Raw genomic sequence first — 22,657 nt, 5'->3', positions numbered from 1 at the left:
GGCCAGGCCTAAGGCCATGAGAGTTTCCTGTGCTGTGTTCAACACTCAATAAACCCTCCTGTTTTACGCTGGCTGAGAGTCACTCCGGTCTAGAGAACAGGGTTGCATCATCCCCTTCAAGGGGTGGAAGCCCCGGGGGTCCAGAGCGAGTGGACTCCCTGAGGGGGCCCACGGCGAGAAACAAGGCTCAGAGAGGTGCGACTCCAGGAGGTGGAGGGGCCTAACCCCGAGAGAGAGTGGACCCCCGAGAAGGACTGTCTCACTGAAAGGGGCACCCCCCCACGGACCACACAGGGCCGACCTGTGAGTCTGTGACAGTAACCTTTTCTTCAGTGTGTATTGTACATCACCCTCTAATTCCTGGTACACAAAGAAGATGAATCTTCTACAGCTACCCTCTAGAGCAGTTACTCTTTTAGCTCAGTTGATAGAGGTGTGTGCTTTTAGCCTTGGCGGTCCTGGGTGCAATCCCCATGGCATCCCATGATAGTGACCGTCGCATTTGGACACTATCCAGCATGTTGTGAGCACTACTGAAATTCACATCATCATAATAAACCAAAACTGGGTGGGGGGAGGGGAACCAGCTCTCTGACAGCTACAGACACTATGGTCTGGTTGTGACGAGGTCAGCAGGAGGCCGTGGTGCAATGGCTCAGCCCCTGCTTTTCAAAAAGATCATTCTCCAAAAGAGGCACATTCTCCGCCTCTGCTCCTAACCCTCTTCATTATGTGCCCGGACTCTGAGAGGTGCTGAGTACTTTGTGTTCCCACTGAAACCAATAGGAGCAGTGGAGACTCAGCACCTCTTGGGGGAAGGTCTTCTGTGTGGGATGCCACAGCAGTCAAGAGGAGGACTCTGACCTGTCTCAGGAGGCTGTGTTTCACTGCTAAAACACTATTAACACATTGAGACTTCCTTGGAATCTCCACTACTGGAAAGGGAAATCACTAAGGAGAGGAAGCGGCAATCAGCACCTTGGCTGAAAATCGGAAGGATTAAAGTAAGGCAATAAACTCAAAGTCAACCCATCTGTAAGGTCCACAGGGAAATTAAACAAGGCAGTGGCAGTCAGTCCTCAGTTATTTAATACAGACACTGCCTGTGTTAATAGTACTGGCACAACAGAACAAACAGAGTAGGACATGGCACCCTACAATAGTAATAATATCTAACACTCATAGCACCTGGCACATAAAAATCTTAAAATGTTTTGCACTGGTGGGTAAGTATCCTGACCTGTGATTTACAAACAGGACGCTGAAGCAGTGAGTGATATGAGTGACTTGTCCAAGGTCACATAACAAGTCAGTGGCAGAGTTAGGAATAGCACCCAGGTCTCCTGACTCTATACCAGTCCCCTGTCCATTGGACAACGCTGTCCCCCTGCCTTGATGCAATGGAAAAAATATAAAATGTGAAATATTATCTAACGTGATCATCTACACGACACAAACAAAATGCAGGCTCCTTATAGCTCAGAGAGCAGTAGCCTAAGTACAAAATGTTCCTTCAAACAAATAGTCCATATGATTTCAGCTGGACCCTCTTGTTATGTGGTAGACTTGAGCCAATCAGGAAAGAACCAAAACCATGACCATCCCAAATATCCATCTTGATGTTTGAAGCTGTCCTGGGAAACACTGTGCTAAAATTTCAGTTTGTCTGTTGAGCTCCACCCTGCAGCAAGTGGAGCACGTTTCAAAAGGGATTCAGAGCCCTCAACTCCTCGAGTTCATGTGCATCACTAATTAGATGACGAAGCATTTGGCTATTTTTAAAACCCGTGTGGGTCCTTTTCTGGGTTATTTGGAGTGTCAGTACACTCACGGGTGGCCCATCCTACCCATCCATCAATTCCGGTTAAGGTGTGCAATCATGAATTAACAGGTTGAGATTCCCACCTTCGATCCGCTGTTAGTCATAGATACTCTTGCCGTTTACCCAACGGATAGCGGGAGAGATGGAGGGCCGTCAGGACCCCGACCACCCTCTGGTTCTCTGGGCCTACCATCCAGCAGAGTGCGCCGGGAGCCGCCAAGGAAGGACAGCGGAAGAAAGCTCCGTTTCTCCCCGCCTCCCAGGCGGCCCAGGTTACACCCAGGGTGACAACCCGTGGGAGAGAGAGGGAACCTCTCTCCCTGCATTCCCCGTTGCTCCAGGTGACAGTCGGTAGAGTCCAGCAGCGGAGAGGGGGGGTGGCCCTCATGCAGCTTTTCTTCCCCTCGGTGCCCCATGTCACACCGAAGAAGGATCTTGGGCCTTCCCCCCAGCAGAGTGCCCCGGGAACCGCCAAGGAAGGACTTCGGAGGAAATGGGGTGAGCCTCCGAAGAGAGCCCCCCTTCTCCCCAGGCAGCCCTGGTTACACCCAGGGTGACAGCCCATGGAAGAGAGAGGGAGACAGGGCGAGGGGCCATAAAGACTTCCCGGCACCTCCCTCGAACCTCTCTCACCGCATTCCCCAGTGTTCCGGGTTACAGCCAGGAGAGAGTCTGACAGCAGAGAGGGCGGGGGCCCTCGCTCTGCTTTTCATCCCCCTGGTGTCCCGGCTCGCACCAAAGAAAGATCCTGGGCCTTTGCCCCGGAAGAGTGCTCCAGGAGCCATCAAGGAAAGACAGCAGAAGAGATGGGGTGAGCCTCCAAAGAGAGCCCCCCTTCTCCCTGCTTTCCCAGGTGGCCTGGGTTACACCCAGGGCAAAAGTCAGCAGAAGAGAGAGGGAGACAGGGCAAGGGGCCATAAAGACCCCCCAGCACCTCCCTCGAGGTTTACAGACAAAACATTTGCATTTAATTTTTCACATGCTTGATGAAAGCAAAACATTTGGCAAGGAATACTGCTTTTTCAGGGCAGCTCAGTGACCTCAAAAAGAGTCAAATTTTACTGCAAATATTTCATATAATTCTAGTTAGGATTATATTTAATTGAGGGTACTGCTAAACATGGATTGATAATGCTACAATTTTTCCAAAATACATGATTCAAACCTGCAGATTTGAAGATCTGTTAAAGAAGGAAGAATAAATAAATAAGCAAGAGAGACAGCTAATGAATCACTGCTGTAAATGAAATTATTTTAATTAGGAACATAATCTCTTGAAATACGTGCTACAAATCCATTTTGTTTCAACATGACTCTACTTCATAATAATAGCATTCAGTACTTATATTGTGCCTTCCATAAAGGAATATCCTAGGACTTCACAAGCATTAATTGATTAAACTTCATAACTTCTTGTGAGATATGTATGGAAAGTATTAGCCCCATTTTAGAGATCAGAACACTGAGACACAAGTGGTAAAGGGGCTATTTCCCCTAAAAGTATTCATTATTTTGGGGTTCCTTCATTTTTGGTGCCCAACTTGAGACACCTTGGACTTGATTTTTAGAGAAGCTGCGTATCTCTAGCTCCCGTTAATTTCAACTGGAGTTGTGGGTGCTCAGAATCTTTGAAAATCAGGCCCAGATGTCTCAAATTCAGCACACAGAAGTTGAACAGGCACAAATCAGAGGCCACATGAAAACATTTTTGCCTAAGGGCCAGATTTTCAAAGGTATTTAGGAATCTAAAGCTGAAGATAGGTGCTCAGTGCAATTTTCAGAAGTGCCTATGCAGGTTAGGTGCCTAAGTTCTATAATTAGTATGTCTCTGTACATCCTGCAATGCCAACTGTAGTGTATATAGATATGTAACCGAATGATGTGTCATTCACGTTTCTGTGTACTGGATCTTTAACTCTATAGCCAAGCCACACTGAACATACCTGATCTCATCTATTCTTGGAAATAAGCAGGATTGGGCCTTGTTAGTATTTGGAATGGAAACCACTTGGGAATGCCAGCTGTTATGGGTATTTAGGCCCTGAGATACCACAGTGCATGATGGGATAAATGAGAAAGAGAGGAGTATTCCTGCTTGTTGCATGGGCAGCTGCCATTTTGTGTTTCCGCTCAGATGCAGAATGTTATAGATAGAGAGAACGCAGTGACTCAATCATGGAGACTTTGTCATTGTTCTTTCTTTGTTGTTTCCTTTAATCAGAAATAAAAGTCACCTAGATTGGAAAGTAAATGTTTTGCTCGTGGTTTATGGCAAATCATAACATGCACAGCTCACCTGCTGCTCACAGTTACAGGTCTCTTCACTGTAGGCTCTACAGTCAAATAGAAAGTCACCTTGATGCCAATAGTTGTCCTTGTTTTTAGTCACAATGCATAAATCACATTGCTGTTCCTTATCTGCCAGTGGAGCCTGCTGAAACAGGTAACACTACTGCTTCAATAGGGAATGAGCTAGAACAATATTATCACGATAAAGTGAGGAGAGTACACATCCATCAGTGGGAGAATTAGTAATGTCATAAAAGTGACTCAGAAATCAAATAGTGAAATACAAGTTCGTTTACATCCATCCAGAACTGTATACTAGCAAATCTTAAAAGAGAACAAATACTTAGGAGTATATTCTCTGTTAGATCCATGTCCAAAGCTCCCATTAAAAATGACATTTTGCACTGTCATAACATCTTTCATCCCCAAACTCTTCACATAATATGTACAGTAATATTCCACTATAGCTAGCTCTTTGCTGGAGAGTAGCAACTAGAACCCAGTGTATATAGAAAATTTTGCACAAGGACATCAAGGCAAAACCCTCTACTTTTACCAGCCGTGCTATGCAGAACTTTTAATATCTATACCAAAGAGACAGACTTTTGATTTTTAAAGTCTTACCCCCTCTACACACACATGCACAGAGGCATGAATTATATGATACTCAGTTTATCAACCTCATAAGGATGAAAGAGTTTGCTGACGCTGTGAGGATTTGAACCTTGTGGTTCCATGGAGTCTAGATATTGCAAACCTGATACATCGGGCTATTAATCCATGTGGGAGTTACAAGCAACGCCTCATGGAAACAGTAATGTGTGGGCCAGATCCTCAGGTGGTTTAAATCAGGATAGATCCAAAATCAGTGGAGCTACACCAACTTATACCACCTGATAATCTGGCCCCCATACCTCTAAATCTGCTAAAACAGTGGTTTGCATCCATTTCTAGGAAGCTTTCTTAGTCATAACCCTTAAAGTTTACTCTAAAGATTTGTAGATGTAATTGTATGGGGTTTATGGCAATTTTACAGTTTATAGCACACTTTAGGTGGTGGTATAAGGCTGAAAGCCAAGCATCTAACCACCCAAGAAGAAGAATATCCCCTAGAAATTCATTGCCTGCATGTAGTCTTATTGAGATTCAAATATATGAAATGTAAATAAAAATAAGAAAAGCAACCCATGCACTTAGGACATTATTGACCTGGGAATGGCATAACTAATAGCCCGTGCTTTTGTATTATTATCCCTAACACCACTTCTTATTGCTTAATTCAAACTCCGCCACATCTCCTGGTCTATAGCTATTAAAACACCTTAGATTAAATTGATAACCTATATAAACATGCAAATAAACTCAGGCCTTTTATTTCTGAGCTACATATTATTTATTATTATTCACTGCCCAAAAGCTTCAGTAGGACAGAGTTAAGGTTGATTATCAGTGCCTTGTACTCTGCCAGAATGTCAAATGCACCTCTATTTAAACATCTGAACAGGGCCGCCCAGAGGGGGAGCAACTGGGGCAATTTGCCCCAGGCCCCGCAGGGGCCCTCACGAGAATCTCTGAGGCTCCCCCCGGCCCCGCTTTCGCCTTCCCCCATCCCCCGGTGCCTCAGCGCACTGCATCCAGGAGTGGCCCTGGACAGCGCTGCAGCAGCGTGGCTCCGGCGGTGCCTGAGCTCCTCCAGCTCAGAGCCGCGTGGTAAGAGGGCGGGGCTGCAACCTCCGGGCCGAGCGGCGGGAGCTCAGGTCCCGCTGGAGCCACACCACTGCAGCGGTGTCCAGGGCCGCTCCTGGACGCAGCGCACTGAGGCTCCGGGAGAGGGGAAAGGCGGGGGTAAGCAGCATGGTAAGGGGGCCGGGGGGGTTGGATAAGGGGTAGGGAGTCCCGGGGACAGTCAGGGGACAGGAAGGGGGCAGAGGTTGTGGGGGGGACCGGTCAGGGGATAGGGGGTTGGATAGTGGGCGTTCCGGGGGTCTGTCAGGACTTGGCTGGGGGGTGGATAGGAGTTGGGGCAGTCAGGGGACAGACAGCAGGGGGGTTGGTGGGGGGTGGGATCCCAGGGTGGTGATTGGGAGGGTCTCGGGGGGGCGATAAGGGAACAAGGAGCAGGATGGTCGGGGATTCTGAGGGTGGCAGTTGGGGGTAGGAAGTGGGTGGGGGTCGGATGGGGGCAGGGCCAGGCTGTTTGGGGAGGCACAGCCTTCCCTACCCTAAAGCTCATTCAGCAGTTTGAGGCTTGCAGACAGCTATTTAACACAAAATGCCAAGCTGTTATCTTTTCCCTTAGGGCTACCATCCTTTTCAATTCTCAAATGCCAAATTATAGTCTACATTTAATTTCAGTGCCATAGGGAGATTCATGTCAGGGGAGGGTAGCTTCATTTAAAATTAGCCACTTTAGATTAACAGTGATGGAGCCAAGAGAGCCATGGGGGAGGGATCACATGAGAAGAGCAATATCCTATACCACCTATCTCCTTCCCAACCCTACCAACGGAGACCCCCGCTCCCCTGCATTCCCCGAGGCTCCAGAGGGGTTAATTCACTCGTTCTCAAACTTTTGTACTGGTGACCTCTTTCACATAGCAAACGTCTGAGTGCGACCCCCCTCCTTATAAATTAAAAACACTTTTTTATATATTTAACACTATTATAAATGCTGGAGGCAAAGCAGTGTTTGAGGTGGAGGCTGACAGCTCGCAACTCCCAGTAATAACCTTGTGACCCCCTGAGGGGTCCCGACCCCCAGTTTGAGAACCCCTGGGTTAATTTAATTTTAGCACCCTGTGTCCATTCACATGAATGTGCTATTTTGAGCATTTCAGTTTTCACAACATAGGCTCATCCCAGATTCTGGAACAAGCTCAAATGCTCAGTTCGTGGAGTACGTACATAAGCTATACTAAAGACAAACCCACAGTCACCGTCTCCAGTTTGTGAGGAAACAGATAAATTCATGGAGGTTAAGTCCATCAATGGCTATTAGCCAGGATGGGTAAGGAATGGTGTCCCTAGCCTCTGTTTGTCAGAGGATGGAGATGGATGGCAGGAGAGAGATCACTTGATCATTACCTGTTAGGTTCACTCCCTCTGGGGCACTTGGCATTGGCCACTGTCGGTAGACAGGATACTGGGCTGGATGGACCTTTGGTCTGACCCAGTACGGCTGTTCTTATGTTCTTATGTTCTAACCTAAATGAACCCAAAGTTATGGAGACAGATATGAGTCAAGGAAGCCAGCAGAGTATCAGAAACCTGGAAATATCTCTGACTGGATGGGTTCAGGTGTTTGGTCACAAGCTGAGGTGGTTCAAAAGTTTTGGATTTTTTTTTAAGCAGAATTTTTTTTATTGTTTCTTTAAACAATCAAACACAGTAAGCAGCAAATATTTGGCCACACACTTCTGAAACCCCCAAACTATGTTCAGGTTTTGGCTGATTTCAGCTTTTCAATTAAAAAAAACACAACAAATTTTGAAGGAAAGCAGATATTGTCCGTGATTTTTTTCTGCTTTTTAAAACCCCTAGTTTTTGATCCAAAAAAAGTTTTGACGGAAAATATTTGTCCAACCCTTTTAATGAGCTTTAGTGCCTTTTAGCACTAGCTGATGCTGAGAACCAGTGATACCTTGTAAAGGTGACTTGAAAAGAAGTTTTCTCAAAACTGGGTTTGTGCCGAGATGCGGAAGGTTTTTATGTGTTTATTTTTCCCAGGGCTGCCTGGGGGTGGGGAGTGGGGGGGGGGCAAGTGGGGCAATTTGCCCTGGGCCCCATAGGGGCCCCCATGAGACTATAGTATTCTATAGTATTTCAACTTTTTTTTAAGGAAGGGGCCCCTGAAATTGCTTTGCCTCAGGCCCCCTGAATCCTCTGGGCGGCCCTGCATCTGAAAAACAGGAAATAAAGAGTTAAGGATAATAACAAACTTCAATTTCTGAAAACTGGCCAGATCCTTAATTGATGTAAATCAACATTGCTCTATGGACCTAAATAGAGTGATGCCGATTTACACTGGCTAAGAATCTGTCTCACTGTGATTAGAGCAGGTCATGTGTATATGCAAAAAATAAAAATAAAAAATATCAGCGCCTAAAACAAAACAGTCTCTAAGTGCCTGGAAACGTTCAATCAGATGAACTCTAATGTGAGTTAGACCAGATCGGTCCCAGTGTGAATTAGACCAAAAGACTAAAAGAGGCCGTTGGTTCAAATAAACATTACCAGAAGTAAAAACAAACTAACAAAGAAAAAAAACCCTGAGAGATCATGTAAATAGCTTCAAGGGAAAACGATGCAATATCTATGCTGAGATTCAGCCTTGGAAATATTTATGAGACGACAATACTGCTCTTAAATATGCAAGTCACCAAAAATTCAGTCAAGCATCATAATTCACTCTGAAGTAAACACAGAGGGGACTAAGCTGACTAAATCTGGACAGCCTCTCTGCAGATACAATCATGTATTGTATATCACTGCTGACTGCACCAGAAAAATAATACCGTCATCCATTGCCCAAGTGTTAAAACGTGCATATTCATCCAGATTTTCTGGAGACTAAGGCTCTGATCTTACAATGAGGTCTGCACAGGCCAATTCCTTCAATAAGACTCCATGTGGAAATAGGGATCCACTCAGAAGGAGCGCATTGTGGTATGGGGCACACAGATTATGCAACGGTAGGCTACTGACACTCACCTAAAGTATATTATGAGTAAGGCAATGATTTTGTCATGGATATTTTTAGTAAAAGTCAGGGACAGGTCACAGGCAATAAACAAAAAAAAATCACAGAAGCCATGACCTGTCCCTGACTTTTACTAAAACCATCCCTGAAAAAATGGGGAAGGAGGAGGGTCCAGCACCCTGCCTCCCACCCCGGAGAGGCTGGAAGCTGCGGGAACCCCATTGCCCAGTCCCCACCTACCCATCCACCCCGCAGGGCTGGGAGCTGTGGGGGGTCCCTGCCAGTGGCGGAGGCTGGGGAGCTGTGGGGGGAGCAGCTGCTTGTGGTGGCTGAGTTGCTGCAGCAGGGACCCCTTGCCAGCAGCAGCGCTGGGCAGCTCAGGGGTTGCCAGCGGCAGCCAGTCAGTTGCGGGGGGGTCCTACTGGGCAGCTGCAGGAAGGTACCCCACCGCCCCAGGAGGCTGGGCTGTAGCAGGATCCCCTGCTGCCGGCAGCGAGTGGTCAGCTGCAGGGCCCCCAATGTCACGATGCTCACTGGAAGTCACAGATTCCATGACTTCTGAGACCTCCATAATTATGAGACACAAGACCACAGGCTAGGTGCCTTCCATAACTAGGGCGACCAGATAACAAGTGTGAAAAATCAGGATGAGGAGGGTAATAATTGCCTATATAAGACAAAGCCCCTAATATTGGCCTGCCTGGTCACCTGATTGGTAATCCAAGTAGCACATCTATGGCCTACTAATATACACCCTGAAGTGGCTTAGTCTTATTCAGTTTTAATATTTTAATTACCTTTTTAAAAAACAATGTTATGTGGATTTATGTAACTTAATTCTTGCACTATTAAAGAAACAGTTCCCAATAAAAGATTAATGGACAATAGTAGGGAAACAGTAACAAGCAGCCATCTCTCTATTGTTCTTGAATATATTTTTTTTATTTTTAGTTTTAACCTTTTCTGTTTCATTGTAAAGTCCTTTTACTTCTTCTCCTGGGTGCTCTTTCAACAACCACTTCACCCCTCTCTCTCTTTTGTAAAGATAAAATATGATATCATTGAGTACTTTCCAGTTCGTGCCCTGATTTTGCAATATGATCTGTGTGGGTTGACCCCTGTGCCTATGTGGAGCCCCTTTGACTTCAAGAGGACTTTATGTAAGTGTAAGGGCCCATTCATGCAAATCAGATAGTACGATCGGGGCTTTGATTTGTACACTGGAAAGCGGATTAAAAGTATCTGTTGAGTGAGCAAAAACTGCTGCTGATGGTGCAACCTGGCACTTCTGTAAGAGGGATAGTTTAAAACTGTCATTTTTTTCCCCTTCAGTCAATCCCTCTTTCCCCACCACCTTTCTTCCCCCTACTTTGAGGCTTGGTCTACACTAACGAGGTAAGTCGATCCAAGTTATGCAAGTTATGTAACTGAAGTCAAGGCAGCTTACAGTGATGTCTACACTGAGCTACGTTGATGGGACATGCTGTACCACTGACTTACCTTCCGCCTCTCGGGGAGGTGGAGTACAGATGTCGACGGAGAGTGCTCTGCCATTGACTTATCCTGTCTTCACTAGACCCGCTAAATCATTGCCCACTGCATCGATCGCAGCAGCACCAATTTAGCCGGTAGTGAAGACAAGCCCTAACTGGTGCTTTCCTCCAGCTCCTTCTACACCAGCTTAGACTGTTTTACACTCATGCACTCAGCCTTTGGTATAACTGAGTCTAAAGGAGTCTGAGTTTTAGGGTATGTCTACCCTGGAGCTAGAGGTATAATTTCTAGCTCAGATAGAATACTCTGGCTAGGTCTGATTGATCTAGTGCACTAAAAATAGCATTGTAGCCATGCCCACACTGGCGGTGGGACAAGCTAGACACCCCAAGTATGTTCTTAGGGTTTCAGAAGGAATTGTAGGTGGCTATCCCACCCCCTGTAAAGCCATGGCTACAGGGCTATTTTTAGCATGCTAGCTCAAACACAGCTACCATATCTACCCAACCTGAAAATTACACCTCCGGCTCCAGTGTAAGCACACCCTAATTGAGTAGAAGAGAATCTAGTTTATATCCCCTTACCCATGGAGCCTAGTGTGCAAAGAATGAGAACCTCATTTCCACTCTGCTGCAGCCACTTTATACTGCTCCTATGATGTAAAGGGGAGTAATAGCCTCAGGAAAACCACCTGGTGTAGGTGAGTTCCCTTGTTATAGAGGCAGTGGGACAGGGTCTTCTATCACAGGAGATGCTTTGGAATCTCTCCTGTGAAAGCATACCAGAGGTGGGGGCAAGGCTGGAGTACGCTGCTGTGATGGGGGGTGTTTACCCCACACACGGCCTGACTAGGTACAAGTGGCCAATTAATCCTGTGACAGGCTGCATCTGGAGGAGAGTCAGTGCCAATAAGGCCTAATGGCTGATGAAGCCCAGCTGAGGGAGGAGCTGGGCTAGGTATAAAGAGAAGAAGTTGGGGGTGAGAGAGGGTTGCAGGGAGGAATTCTACAGTCACTCCCAAGGGAGAAGGGAAGTTGGGTAGGAAGAAGGACAAGGGCGGGGACAGGGTGGTAAACTCTGTGATCCTGCCTGAGAATACAGAGAGGGCCCCAATGGTAACCTGGGGATGGACCATAAGACAGAGATAGGAAGGTAGAAAAGAGCCCAGGGAAACAGTGAGAGGGTCAGACATTGGATAGACTCTGGTTGCTGGGGCATGGGGTCCCTGGGCTGGAACCTGGAATAGTGGGTGGAGCTGGGTTCACCTACTAGCCATTGGGAAAGTGGCATAGTCTGGGCAGTGGAGCTGAAGACTGCCTGAGACAGTTAGTCCTGAGAGACTTTGATACCCTGGAAGGGGAAAATTATAGTGACCTGGACAAAGGGCCAAGCCACAAAGAGGAAACAACTGAGACCAGAGAGGAAGAGGGAGTGTGGGGTGAGCAAGTGAAGGAGGGGGCATCAGACTGATTGAGAGCTAGTCCCTAGATGCAGCCACAAGGAGGTGCCAGAACAGTTGAGTAGTAAATCCTGTGACAACTACTCTCTGGCTCGTCTCAAGTGCTGAAGGAGTGTGAATGCATGTCTTCAGGAGGAAAATGTGAGCTCTTTGTTCATCATGTCTCTTGAAATCTATAGCTGTGACAGCCAATATGCCATCTCCTGGTTACAATTTCACATGCGGACTAATTGGAATGCATGTTATTGGCATAGACCACTGGCTCTGACTGTGCTACCGGTTTGCTCCCACAGTATTTCAGAAAGATGGAGCTAAACAGGCCTTCTCCTTCACCAGGGCTAGTAGATAGGGTCTTCTCTGTTCCTTTCCTAAGGCCAACCGAAAACTTATTTCCACAAACAAAAGAAGCTGCATATATTCCCACATAAGAGCTGCCTCCACACGCAGTTCACTCACTGCAGTGTATCTAATTCTGATTGTCAAGGGTTAAAGAAAATGTCCCTTTTTAAATCCTCAGATTCTAGAATATCTATCTCTATATTTTTAAAGCAGCATGTGCTACCCTAGCAGGGTTTTTGGCCATGTATTTAATTTTATTTCAATCTATCTTAAATATTTTTTTTTAAATATATATCCTCAGTTCAAAGTAATCCCCAGGCCCTAGTAACTGAAATTAATTCATACACATCTGATGGGTAGTTGAAAGCCTACAGTATATGAAATAAATTGATGGTCTTAGTTCAGCTCCAAGAAAATAGTGTCCACATCACAAACACCCTTGCAGTTGGCACTAATTGGCACACTGCTAATCAAGGGGAACAGTAGCACATTCATGGATGGTAGATATTATCTTGGCATATAAATAATGAACATCTCTAAAACGCTCCCAGATGCTGGAATCTAGATTCCTTGTGGGCATGCGAACGATTTGCTCAGAGGAAAAATATAGCAGCTAGACAAGAGTAGAGAGCTGCTTTAGTTTTGTGAAGTTTTCTTCTGTTTATGAGAAATATCAGTAAAGGGGGGGTGATAAACTTCTTGGCTAGTGTCAACCATGGCAGAACAGAATGTTGTTTTTTATCTAGGATATTCCAATGATATTTGGTTCTGTTTTAATATAACAGGGGTCCTTTTACTATTGCCAGTTTACAATTAGGTTTTCAGTTGGTGTTGGAATCTACAGTCTTTCCTGAGAAAAATGAACTATTTGATCTCTTACAATGACAACTTATTGCATAAGATAAGATAGAACAATTAACAAGTGCCTACTGTGAAATATTTCTCATGAGAAACTGCTTCTGTAGATAGCCTCTGCAATTAAAATCATTTAACCCTGATAGTTAATGTTTGAACTCTTACACAAAAAGTAAATAAACAGACAAAATACACAAGCTATGGAGACCTTTCTTAGCCTTTTAGCAATTAGGGTTGTTTGCCCTCAAGGCACTTTTAAATCTATTTACAGTTTAGTTTTGTCCACGCTCTTTAATCTTGTCTAAAAACTTTTTTCTTTTCTTTTTTTAAAGAAAAGACAGTCAAAGCAAAACCGCAAGTTTGACTTAGCCATATATTTGTTGGGTCTCTTGCAACATTTTAGGATTGAATTTTGCTTCGCTTAGTCTCACTACAGTCAATGGAACTCCCATTGGACTGATCCAGCAACCCTTACTCATGAGAGTATTCCTTCCTATAGACAGTAGTGCAATTGAAATCAGTGGATCTGCTCATTGAGTAAAGACTACTAATGTGGTTAAGGACTACTCGTTAGAGTAAGGGTTGCAAAATCAGGTCCAGTAACTTCAGAGGGAATAGGGTTGGGCCAATGAAACTGCTCATGTGAGCAAAGCCATGCCCCTCCCCCCATCTTTGACTAAGCTACTGCTGAATGATCTTTGATTCTTAACCCTTGTGTTAGTAGCAAAATAATGTTAACAAAGTCTTTCACCTGAAATGGTATTGAAAATCTTATCAGCTTAAATCCACCCCAAGATGCTAGTAACCAAACATATTTATCATCTGTCAGGTGTCTGGAGCCATACAATATATGAAATGCATTGGTGGTTCCAGAACAGTTCCTTGTGAATATAGTCCACATCACAGACCTCACCAATGCAATTGGCACTGTTTGGTAAACACCTGATCAATAGACCCTGCTGCAGAGACAAGCATAAATACAATGCTAATATAATAAGTAATACCTAGCTCTCATATAGTACTTTTCATCCATAGAGCTCAAAGTGCTTTACAAAGGGGGTTAGTATCATTATCCCCATTTTATAGGTGGAGAAACTGAGGCACGGAGTGGTAAAGCGACTTGCCCAAGGTCACCCAGCAAGCCTGTTGCAGAGCCTGGAATAGAGCCCAGGATTCCTGAGTGCCAGTCCAGTGCTCTGTTTACTACAGTTTGGGATTAAAGGTCTTTTTGTTGACCTCCAATGAGGAGCTGCATCACATTCTTTAGAACCATTAGATCTGATGTTGCCAGTAGGCTAGGCATTATTAAAAACTAATATGGCCTTTCTGCAAACCAAGAAGTTATTGGGTAATTATTTGTATACTATTAGAAAATATTGAAATAGTGGAGTGTTTACCATCTTTCATTTGGGGAGTAATACGGTGGGAAACAAAAATGAGTTGTCACTTTTTCTTCCTGAAGTGAATGGCACAGGGGTCCAGATGCCAACTGGCGTTTTGGGGGCAATAACAGATAATGTGCTGATGAAGGTATGGGAATGGGTTGCAACGCAAAGCAAAGTGATTGTGTGATGAATTTTAGTATGTTTAGTTTCATGATTTGGGTTTGAATAAAATAATTGATTTTTATTTTGTGAAGGTGTCTTTTGAAGGAGGAAATAAAGTCTGTAGGGTACCTAGAACAATTGCATTTTAAGGAGTCACTTACATTTTTATATTACACACAGTTCAGTATTTAACTTGCTGTCCACCAATCAATTCTGTATTACTTAGACTGTAAGCTCTTTGATACAGAGACAATCATTTTGATATGTTTGTTCAATGCCTAGCACAGTGGGGGCCAGATCCCTGACTGGGGCCTTTAGGTGCTACCAGAATACAAATACAAATAAATAATTCATGATTCCAGATGCTTCTGTTTTGGAGAATTCTCCTGAGCACTTGTCCTTTTTGGGACCCTGCCCTCTGCTCGCTCCTCTCCGTCTGCCCCCCACCCAGTCGCTCGCCCTTATGGCTGGTAAAAAGTGACAGAGCCATGGCCCCCTGCCCCTTCCAGGGCCCCGGAAGAGTTCTTCAATCAGTAGAGGTAATTCACCTCCCTGATAGGCAGTAGCTAGGTCAACGGAAGAGTACTTCTGTTGACATTGGGCTGTCTACAGTGGGGGTTAGGTTGGCATAGCAACATCTCCAAGGGGTGTGGGATTTTTAACACCCCCGAGAAACGTAGCTATGCCAATATTGGTTCCAGCATAGACCAACCCTTAAGGGCGGGGTCTTGAGGGGAAGAGGCAGCACGGAAATGGGGCCTCAGGGGAAGAGACGGTGTGAGCATGGGGTCTTGGGAGGAAGGGGCAGTGTGGGGGATGGGGCCTCGGAAAGAGACAGTGAGGGGACGGGGTCTCAGGGGAAAGGGGTAGCACGGGGATGGAGCCTTGGGGGAAGGGCCAGCACAGGGGCAGGGCCACAGTTCAGGTGCTGGTGGCCCCCCACTTTTAGGGAGTTTCTGCCGCTCCTGAACCTTTCCTGTTGGTGTAAGTAGTGTCTACACTGAAGTGCCACAGTGACACATCTGCAACGCTGCAGCTGTGATGCTTTAGTGGTTTGAATGTAGACATACTCTTAGATAGATAAGTGCTGAGTGAGCCTGTGTCACCCTTAATGAGTACTGTTTAAGAGATCTCTGTTAAATGTTTAGTTCAGAACACAGGAAGTACACTGTTTTTCCAAATCTATTATAATATCCCAAGGATATCCTCTCCAGATTTCTGACCAGGACTTTGGAACGACCCAGGAAGAGACTTCCTCCAGAGATTCTATCTTTTACACCACGCCCTGGTACATGCTGGGACAAGACTTCAAGAGTGTAGTCAGTGTGCTGTGTGAATATTCTTACAGTGCAGGCATAAGGAATAAAGCTCAGTTATGTACCTCAGTCACAATGTCTTGAGGTAAGAAACTTCTCAGTAAACTACCCACTCTCTGGTCAACTTTAGCCTCTATTTGGTAGAATAAAAATGTATTCTTTCCCACTAATCAATTTTCCCATTTAAAAAGGCTGTTAGGGCAGTGTGAAAGTGTTGCAACAGGACCTGAAAGTATGTCAAGCTTATGTGGCTGCAGATTTCATTACAAACTCGAGGCTCATGTGATGCTCATCAAAAGGGTGCTAACCCTGGTATATGCTTGAAACTTTTACCAGTATACTAATGTCATTTAGGGGTGTGATGCTTTGACATCTATATGAGGAAGTTAGTGAGCCATGAGCTAGGATGTGAATTTAAAGTGCACTATCTTCCCATGTGGACATTCCTAGTGCGTCTTGGGGAGGTGGATTACCTGCCCCTCCCTGCCCACCGGTTCTGGGGCACACACAGGTTGTGGGAGAATAGTGGACTTCTAAGATCCAGGTAGCCCATGCAAGAGTGAAAGGGTCATTTCATACTTCACTTTACCTCCTTGTATGGGTATGTCGTGCAAGACAGTCTAACCATGTCTATTAGGGATGAGAAATGAATGACCCTGATCCCAGTATATGGATTTTATCATTTTGAATGTAATGGGAAGCTGCAGTCTATAAGAGTCAGTTCCATCTCCCTTCCTTTTGTGGTAGAGCTTAGAGTGATTAAATCTAGAGTGATGATAACAGCATAAATACATATTGTGGTGGGCTGACCGATCAATGGCATTTTGTGCCCAAGTTCATTCATCATTTTTCCTGGCATAGTATTTAAGTGTTTTTTTAATTACATTAATGTTTTTGCCTTTGGTGGCTTTGACTCCCAGGTCATTTCACACTTCAGTTACAGCTTGTGTAAGAAAGTGCTTCTTGACACTGTCCTGGATTTCTTTTTGCTTTATTTCCATTTGTGCTTATCTATGATGGAATGAAAATAGTAACTTAAGCAGAAATTAGCTATTAGGATTGCTATATACTTTAGTTAATATCCTTTTAAGACAATCTCTCTCTCCCTCATCTGTTCAAACCAGATTTCCTTTTTAGCCACTTCTCACAAGTTCCACGTCTTAGTTTCGGAATTAACCGTTTGAATTCTTCTCTGAATCTTCTGCGTGCTACAATAATTTCCCTATAGCCTAGTGATCAGAAATTAATAAGAGGAATATATTTCAAGCTGCTGTATATACAATAACCAGTATTTCTTTTGCATTAAGTACTACCAGACATTAGCCCCAATTCTGAGGTGCATTCAAGCTGCATGTTAACAGTGGCTGACTACACACTTAGTAGTTAACTAAATAGCTACCAAGGAGTTAGAACAAGGTCATGTGACGAGCTAGAACAACAGACCTGATACAGTATGTGGACTCAGAGCTGCCTTGCAAGCGGCCCCTCGTCTCCTTTTCCCCTCATGATTCCTCAGTAAACTAAAAGAGAGAGACTTTTACAAGTCCAATAACCACAGCCCTCCTTAGGGTCTGGTTTGTTAACTTAAAGATCAAAATTAAACACAAAAATCTTCCTGAGAGCCTTAAACTGTACAAAGCCCCAAACTCACCTGGTGTTTCAGGGCTTCCCTTCTTTGGCAATCTACTCCCAGGCCTTTCTAGCTGGGGCAACTCCCCTGATCTCAAGGGTATGTATATGCTGCAAGAACACACCTGCGGCTGGCCCATGTCAGCCAACTCGGGCTCCACGGCTATAAAATTGCAATGCAGACATTCAGGCTCAGTCTGGAGCCTGGGTTCTGGGACCCTCCTTCCTTGTGAGCCCCACAAGTAAGGGAAGTAGTGTTTCATAGGAAACTCTGCAAGTGAAGCCTCAAGAATTTTCCCTGCCCCACTAGCCCCTTTCCTGGGGTTCTCCATGAGATGGGGCAATCTAGCCTTGAATAGCAACATTAGAGTTTGGCCCACAGCTATTAGCAATCATGTAAGCCCCACATTATTATTACTTATATTTTAATTTAAGATACTTTGCACTAATATTAAGCTTTTCATACCACTGTACAAGCTATCATGTGTAATTGGCTTACAGACAGCCATGACATATCACACAGCTTTTTAGCGAGGGAAATATCAGCATTCATACACTTTCTGAGCAAGCAGAAGTGCTCCCCAGAAGGTAGAAAGACACGTGAATTTGTTCAGATCCTGGTTAATCCTCAAGTCTCAGTCTAATGGATATCTGCAGTCCAGCACCAGCCACCCATTGTTCCTCCATTGTGCGTTGGGTGGTACTGCCGGTTGCGCTTTTTACTGTGGAGGCTTTTAGGTGTGGATCTCACTTCTTTCTTTGAACACCTGGCCCCTTCATTCCTCTCTCCCTTTTTTAAAGGAATCTGAAGACTCTGGACCACATCCACTGGTTTGCTCTGGCTGCTTTGCACTGCACAATAAACTTGGCTTAATTTTAAATTAAACAGGGTTTACTGCTGATTTGCATTGTCGGGGTGCCATAGAGCAGCTAAAGTGTACCACTGAATCTGACCCACGGTGTTGTCAGAGGTGCTTTCCATTTTAATCTCTGTTGACCCTTTTATTATTATTATTATTTATTTGTATTGTGATGGGGCCTGGGAGCCCCAGCCATGGACAAAGACCCCATTGTACTAGGTGCTGTACAAACACAGAACAAAAGACGGTCCCTGTCCGAAACAGTTAAATATAAAATGGGACAACTGGTGGATGAAACAGACTGACAGGGAAGCAATGAGACAATACTGGCCAGCATGACAGATAGGGGTCTCAGCACACTCCTTGTAACTGATGGCTACCAGTTCTTCTTGAGACAACCAAAATCACTAGTCCCTTTTGAAAATGTGTGTGTGTGTGTGAGAGAGAGAGAGAGAAAGGGATGTGTGTACATATAACATATGAAAAAACCAACATTAAAAGAGTGTTGTTTAGATTGCAAAGTCAAGCACTTGAAATGCCATATTTAAGGATGCCAAATTTAACCTTAATTCAGACCCTTTGTGTATATGCATTATGATACTATCCTTAATTACATGGATCATTTAGCACACAGGATGGATGGCATGTGTCATCCAGGTTCCAGCCCTGCTTCCACCTCCTCCTCTCTGGCCTGGTCCCACAGGCTGACCATGTCTCAGGCTCCCAGGTTAGGAAAACCTCTCAGGTCCTGGGGGTTCTTCCCCTTTCTGGAGGCTCCTGATACCCTCACAACTTTGAACAGGGAGACTAACACTTTGTCACTTATCTCTCCTTCTTGCTCCTAGGCCAGTGCCTATAGGAGCTGCTTCCTAAAATGGCAGTAGGATTTTACGTATCACTGCCGCTTCTGAATCGGCAGGTAACTTATCAGAATTGAAATCATATTAAACATGTTTAATCATAGTTTTGTAAGAAATCTTCACGTGCATGTGTCTGTACTTTGGAAATGATTAATGCCTGGGTAATATACATGTTCAACAATACAACTACTTCCAAAAAATAAAGGGGGATTATGTAAGAATTTCAGTTTTCATTTAGAAAGAAAATTAAGCTTCTAGATCATATGATTCCAGAGAAAAGCTTGTAAATGTGACTTGTAAAGGCTCAAAGTCTAGGAGGCAAATTATTGTTTGGCTTTAAAATGAGGCTTAAAAAAAGAAATCTCATGACTTCGGGGGCCTGACACATGATTTTTGAACCCTTGGGGTTGACGACACTGTTACCCCACAATTTAGGACAAGTCTATGCAGGGCCAGCTCCAGAGTTTTGCTGCCCCAAGCGGCGGGGGGGGGGGGGGGGGGAAGGAGCCGTGATCGGTGGCACTTTGGCGGCAGCTCCACCGCGCCGCTTTCTTCTGCGGTGGCACTTCAGGGGCAGGTCCTTCCCTCCCAGAAGGACTGACAGACCCGCCACTGAATTGCCGCTGGACATGCCGTCCCTTCCCCTTGGCCGCCCTTGCTGTGCTGGTGCCTGGAGCCAGCCCTGAGTCTATGTCTGGTTGCTGCAGGAGAGGAGGAACAGAGGAAGCATCCCTTCTTTTCACCCCATCTGCCTCAGGCAGTGGCTGTGCGCAGTTGCAGTCCCAGTACTTCCTAACCACAGGAACTGCTCCCTCCTTGTGTCCCAGGAGACCAATTTGCCCTAGGGAATGAAGAAGCAGTTCCAGCATACACCTAACATATATAGGTTTGTGAGAGAGAGCTAAATAATGTTTGTAAAGTGCTACTGTAGATACTATCAGCACAATGTATTAAGGCAAATCACTGGCAAAGATGGGAAATGAACTTGGGGTACCTAGCTCCTAGCCCTATGCTCAGTATACACACACGCATGCACACACCCCCTCTCCTGTGCAAAAGCCTTTAGTGATGACTTACACTTTGCACTAGATTCAGTGGCTCCGATCCAGTCTTTTGACAGCAAAACTCCCAGTATTAAAATTATATGAATGAACACAAGTGCAGGAGGTTGACTAAGTGCAATGAATGTGAATATAGCCACATGATACCTATTAATGATGATACACAGGGCTGGTGCTACCATTAGGGGCGGGGAGCTGCCGCAGGGCTCGGTGGTCACAAGGTGGAAGTTTCGCCTAGGGCGCGAAACTTCCTTGCACCGGCCCTGATGATACAAGTTGCATAGCTAATTCTTTGTGCATCATGAAGTTTACACCTAGGGTTCCATTTCCAGTGGAGGTGATTCCTGTATACGTGGGAAAGTTCATAGTCCTTCAACTGCAATTCCAGTGGTGTGTGCATGTATGGAGACAGTGTTGCCTAGCTCACTGTACTGAGACTCAGGAGACTTGGATTGTGTTCCCATCTGCTGGGTGACCTTGGGCAAGTCACTTTCCTCTCTGTGCCTCAGTTTCCCCATCTGTAAAACAGGGATGGTGATACTGACCTTCGTAGTAAAGTGATTTGAGATCTACTGATGAAAAGTGCTGTAGGAGCGCTAGGTTATTTTTAAGGGATCAGTGAAGGATATAGTATGTCTGTGTTTGAAGCTAAGAATTAATTTAATTGTATCTTTATTAGCATATAAATCAGAGGGATACAGTCTAGAATAATGGCAATGAATAATAATGCATTAGAACAGCTGCTTTATAGTACAGGGTGGTTTATGTGCTGTAATGTTGAATACTGTAGTTAAAGCTAATGTGCTACTAGAAAGTCAGATTACCCTTCATGACTGGATGGACCAGGGTGACCAAGGGATGTTGCTTCAGTTAAAACAGAATTAAGAACATAAGCGTGGTTGTACTGGGTCAGACCAAAGGTCCATCTAGCCCAGTATTCTGTCTTCTGACTATGGCCAGTGCTAAGTGCTTCAGAGGGAATGAACAGAACAGGTCAATCTATAAAGTGATGCATCCCCTGTCATCCAGTCCCAGCATCTGGCACTCAGAAGTTTAGGGACTCTCCGAGCATTGGGTTGTATCCCTAACCATCTTGGCTAATAGCCATTGATGAACATATCCTTCATGAATTTATCTAATTCCTCTTTGAGCCCAGTTGTAGTTTTGGCCTTCACAACATCCCTTGGCAATGAGTTCCACAGATTAACTGTGCATTGTGTGAAGAAGTACTTCTTTCTGTTTGTTTTAAACTTGCTGCCTATTAATTTCATTTGGTGACCCATGGTTTGTTTGTTTATGTGAAGAGGTAAATAAAACTTCCTTATTCACTTACCCCACACCAGTCATGATTGTATAGACCTCTATCTTATCCCTCACACACACAGACCTTAGTTGTCTCTTTTCCAAGCTGAATGGTCCCAATCTTTTTAATCTCTTCTCATATGGAAGCTGTTCCATACCCCTAATCATTTTTGTTGCCCTTATCTGTACCTTTTCTATTTCTAATATATCTTTTTTAAGATGGGGCAACCAGAACTGCATGCAGTATTATAATGGTTTCAACAAAATCTTGTACGTTTAGCAGTTTCAGCATAAAGCAAATTCTTCCCATGCTTCTGGTATAATTCACATGCCTTTAATTCTAAATTGCCAGTTTCAGGATCAAAATGGAGCAGCATTTCTGTGGGTAGAGGATGTTTTTCCTCTTCTCCATTGCAGATATATGAAGCTACAGTTTTTGCTGAACTAGCTGTTTCTTTGCATGGCCCGGTCTTTGTTTTCATTGGCAGGATAGTATTGCAGACTTTAGAAACCACAAGGAGCAAATCAAGTGCTTTAAATTCTGTAATATAAGTGTTAAATATTTCTGCACTGAAATGCATTATGGGTGAGATTAGATGTCTTTGCCATACCCAAATGAGTAATCACAAATCTTGGGTGTTCATTTAACCCCAGGAACATGCCTGCTCAGCGTAGTAGAGATGCAGGGCTGTCCTTGAACACAAGCAATGCACTGACTTGGCAAATCACAGGATGGTCCAACCTCCAACAATGGGACCAGAGTGAGAGGCAGCTCACCACCCTGCCCGGGAGGTGCTCTGTGTTTGCTTGGAGCAAGAAACCAGACGGCTGAACCAGCACATACATGCCTCTGGCCACAAGGGTTATACCTGTGATGCAGGAATTATGAAAGGGTACAATAATAATTACTTACTAATAGTAAGAAATTTAAAATTGTAATGTATAATATGCTGCTTATTCCTTGGTTGCTACTTGCACCATGCTTTAACTACTTTCTTGCTGGGCAGCTTGGACAGCCTGCCATATTAATTGCACAGCCTGCTTCACGGTCACCTCAGGCATTCATTGTAAAAGTTTTCAGAGAGTTCCTTGTTTAAAATCCAGCTACAAAACAATGTCTTATAT

Source organism: Malaclemys terrapin, chromosome 2 (genome assembly GCF_027887155.1).
Source record: "Malaclemys terrapin pileata isolate rMalTer1 chromosome 2, rMalTer1.hap1, whole genome shotgun sequence".
Taxonomy (NCBI): Eukaryota; Metazoa; Chordata; order Testudines; family Emydidae; genus Malaclemys; species Malaclemys terrapin.
Note: the sequence above shows the minus strand (reverse complement) of the source record.